The sequence below is a fragment of the Gadus morhua genome, chromosome 8 (assembly GCF_902167405.1).
Source record: "Gadus morhua chromosome 8, gadMor3.0, whole genome shotgun sequence".
NCBI classification, from domain to species: domain Eukaryota; kingdom Metazoa; phylum Chordata; class Actinopteri; order Gadiformes; family Gadidae; genus Gadus; species Gadus morhua.
The window spans coordinates 11,096,492-11,100,851 of NC_044055.1; the positions used below are offsets into that span (position 1 = coordinate 11,096,492).

General features: G+C 46.5%; 1 protein-coding gene across 9 annotated transcripts in view; it reads left to right on the forward strand.

Moving 5' to 3' along the window:
* LOC115549080 (receptor-type tyrosine-protein phosphatase mu) overlaps positions 1-1,611 on the forward strand; it is a 164,997-nt gene extending 163,386 nt beyond the window's left edge. For all 9 annotated transcript variants that reach the window (XM_030364081.1, XM_030364084.1, XM_030364082.1 and 6 more), the window contains one exon: positions 1-1,611. This exon is cut by the window's left edge and continues 200 nt beyond it. The gene's annotated coding sequence lies outside the window, so the exon portion shown is untranslated.
* Positions 1,612-4,360: the final 2,749 nt, after the last annotated feature.

A 4,360-nucleotide genomic window follows, 5' to 3' on the forward strand; every position in this document is an offset into this window, starting at 1 on the left:
GGGAGGTGTGTGTGTCTGTGTGTGTGTGGGCGCACACCAGAGCAGGTGCCAGACCTGGCCAGACTTTGGAGCAGCCCTTCTGTTTCGGTTTGTGTTCTTGTCCGGCTGCGGTCGGATTCGTGGGCTGGATGGTGACAGTGACGAGTTGTACATAATAAGTGACACAGCGCGTCCCCGGAGCTGCTGAAGGACCCTATGAAGCAAGAGCACAAAGATACGTTGCAGTGGCTCTCTCTCTCACGCTCTCTCACTCTCTCTTGCTCTCTCTCTTTCTCTTTTGCTCTCTCTCTCTCTCTCTCTCTCTCTCTCTCTCTCTCTCTCTCTCTCTCTCTCTTGCTCTCTCGCTCTCTCGCTCTCTCTTGCTCTCTCTCTCTCTCTCTCTCTCTCTCTCGCTCTCTCTTGCCTTCTCGCTCTCTCTCGCTCTTTCTAATGGCTCGGCCCCACCAAAACCATGCTCACCTTTTTGATGAGGCATGGCAAACGCCCACCCTCTCTCTATTGGCTTATGTGGGAGTCTACCACTTTGTCGATGGCTTAAAACCACAAGTCCTTGTGTTCCTTCCAGTACCCACCGAATGTTGATTGTCCAATGGCGTGGCCATTGGTCTTTGCATAAAGTTAAATGAAGTTCAACTTTTGCCCCACCCCTTCAACCACGCCGCGATCCCTCGCCCACACATGAGCCTACCCACAATCCCTTGCCCAAGGGGTCCAGCACGCCTTCAATACAAAGTGAATGGGAGCCACACTCAAGGCCACAAGATTTGTGGGCCGAGCCGTCTATTATCTCTCTCTCTCTCTCTCTCTCTCCCTCCCTCCCTCCCCCTCTCTCTCTCCCCCTCTCTCCCCCTCTCTCTCTCTCTCTCTCTCCCTCTCCCTCTGTCTAGTCTTTCTCTTGAGTCTCTCTCTTCCTCTGTCGTTAGTTGTGTTTTTTTCTACTCGCCTGTGGTTCCATGGTTGTTGCCTTGATCCTCATTGGATATCGCTAAGTATTACAAAACTCTCCCGTCTCCAGTGGAATGCCATGCACCGTACGTAACGTAAATGTGTTAATTTTACTCCCCTCTGCAAACATCGTTCCCGATCTTTCGTCTCTCTCGCTCTTTTTTTATTAGTTTTTACTCTCGTTTTTTTGCATTGAATAACAAAACGACCATGAAGGAACTTGTACAAAAGACAAAATCGGGGACGACATCCACACCTGCTACCGTCCGTGTTGCTACGTGTCCTGTGAAACGATGACCTCATCGGTACCTATCACACACCCCAGCCAGTGAGGTCAGGGGGAGGAGCCTCACCCCAGAGTCCCCCATCCGCTTCTTACCTGATTTCCTGTACAGATCTCCCAAAGCTTTATTTGCACTCCCATTTTTGATTATTGTGCATATTGTACATAACTCTCTCGGTTATTTATTTGTGGTTCGTACGCTGTTGTGACTCGCAGTAAGTGACAATCATGTTTTAAATGGGTTTGTTGTTTTTAATGGATCGTGATCGTGTGCGCATTTCTGTTTATTGTTTGTTTTTTTTCCAAGTCGTCCACATGCGACGAAAAAATGGTTTCCATTGTAAAAAGATATATATATATAAATATATATAAATGCATATTGAGTTATTGCATGGTTGCCTTGTCTGCGCTGGGGTTGGAGAACGCCGACACAACGAGGACCTCTAGTGGCGGAGAGCGAAGCGGTGTCGAAACACAGGTGAGCAGGGACAAGGTCGCAGGTCTGACAAAGGTAACAGAGGTCAACCGGACTTTCCTGTCGTTCGCTCACAAAGGGCATTTGGAACATGACTCCTTATGAAAAGGACATGTAGTGTGTGTGTGTGTGTGTGTGTGTGTGTGTGTGTGTGTGTGTGTGTGTGTGTGTGTGTGTGTGTGTGTGTGTGTGTGTGTGTGTGTGTGTGTGTGTGTGTTTGCAACGGCAGACGTGTAGGCCTATTGGCTTTGACGTCACACAACACAGGATATGGCAGCTAAAAGGGTTTGCAAAGGACAGAGCAAATAGCGTCAATGTACACAGAGGAAGCCGGCGGGATCGTTTGTGCTCACAAGGCGCCCCGCTTCCCTGCTTAAATCAAGCTCAATAAGTCAGGTTCAATAGAGGCCGGTTTGGTTCACATGCATAATGTGTTATTCATACCGTTTAGACAAGTGGGTTTGGCCATTTCGATCCATTTGTTTTGTTGCCTCTTTTCCGTTTTCATCTCAAAGTTTTCCAGCCACCCCTCCTTCTTCACGTCAATATTTACCGAGGAGAATCCTGTCGATCACGGTGGCGGCGGTTTTCACAGCCAAACAAGCACATTTACATTTATTAATTGAACACCCGCGTTTGTCCAAGCCGTTACACTGAAAATAATCAAAGCATCCAACCAATGAAGGAGCAAATCTACTGCTGCAGAAGCGTAATAAAAAAGGAAGGGTTCTGTTGTAGCCTATTGTATTTTTATTAGCAATAAATATTTGCTTTGTTTTTCCGAATAAACACTAAGAAAGAGTTGTGTTTTTCCGCCCTGCATTGCTTGGGCCAACGACAGCTGTGGACTATGGAGGCTGCGAGTGGTCAAAGTGAGGATCCTCAGACTTGAGAAGGCAGGAGAGCAGGCCTGCGGATGGCAAGAGACACAGCCCCTCACAGCTGGACGCCGGACCAACTGTTGCAGATAAGAGCAGGCCAGTGTTAATAACGGGATCATTTAAGTGGGAGAGATAAAAGACGCTGAGTGGAATGTTCTCGTTCCTGCGGGATCTCTCGGCCCAGCCACCATCAAACAGGGTCCTCTTTGTTTGGCTTTGTAATTTATTCTCTTAACTTGCAGAGGCAGACCCAATCCCATTAAAAAAAAAAAAAAAAAAAAAAAAAAAAGAAGAACAGGGAATTAACTGTTAACATGAAAATAATATGAAACATAGGTCATAATAATGGATCGTGATACATTTTCATCATTTCGATATCATTGCCCATTACTAATGAACGTTGAGTGTGTAGGAAAACATTCTACTTCTGGCTGTGGACGGCCCTACAGCTGAGTGCAGATGTATGCTGCTGCAAATCTAATTTGTACCCATCCCATCGTATTCCTCATCATTCAAACTAAAGGCTTCCCGGTGTCATTGTTTCCTTGGCAGCGAACTGCACAGAGAGGAGGAGACCCTAATTGTATTATCCCAAAACAAATAGGAAAGTACTCAAGCTTTTCGTTGTGTTGGCTATAAATTCAACAAGACTGCCATCCCATTAGGGGACAAAACAAATGAAACCAAATCGTTATTTCCCAGCAGTGAGTCTGGTGCAGATTGATCGGCTGTTGAAAAATGTATTTTGTATCATGGACCCATTAGCCATTCACCGACATAGGCGTAGTGTCTGAAGTGAATTCAACTCGAGCATCGCTTCAGACGAGGCCACGGTTGGAGTGTTGGACGGCAACACTGCAGCAGTAGTGCAAGTAACTCCGACGCTTGTTACAAAAGACGTGCAGTACATTCCTAAAAGAAGGAGTTTCGAATTACTATGCAAAGGGAATTTAATATGGAAGTCCCGGTTCGTGATATTCAATTTGATATTGCAAGTTAGAATCGATCTGGCACACACTGTTCGATGATCAAACAGGCCCACAGGCAGCCTGTTCGGCAGTGTAGAGGAGAACTGTCTTGCACAAGGGAACATCGGCAACGGTTGGAGGCTGAGAGAGTTATTTCTACATTGGTCTTTTGGTTATCAAAATAGTTGCATTTCAATAGCAAGCCAGAAAAAGTTAGCGCTACTGATCAACAAACTCCCACCATTAATCTCAACTCAAGCTCTGATTTCTCATTTAAGGACTGTTATGACACCCTGTGAGTTAATGTTGGCTCATCTCTTCCAATTACGCTGCCTCGCATTGCCTAAGACAGGATAACACTGTTAGGGAAGATGTCAGTAGAGAAGGGCCTCTATAATTCAGTGTACTATGTATACAGTAGGCAGCTCTTGGTAGCTCTACTTGTGTCCTCCCCGTTGTAAATCCACAGTCTTAAATCTGTAATCTGGGTGTAATTGACACACATTCGTTGATTATATAGAAATTAAAAAGTGAAGAGGGTCCTCGCAAAAAATGTAAAACCACACTTCAGCGATTCCTCCGTTTTTCTGTATCACTGGCGGTTATAGTTTCACGACCTGCTGCCAGACAGACGTTGTCGATTTATTTTCATGCTGCCATCGTGCTGTGTTGTAAGAAGAGCGCGTGCCGTATACGGGCGGCAGGAAGTCTCTGGTGACGCGGCCCGTCATCATTAGAGGAGCTGCAGGTTGCCATCGCGCCTCCGTCTCTCGCCGTCTCCAGCTGGTCAGAGCCACGGGCTGCACAG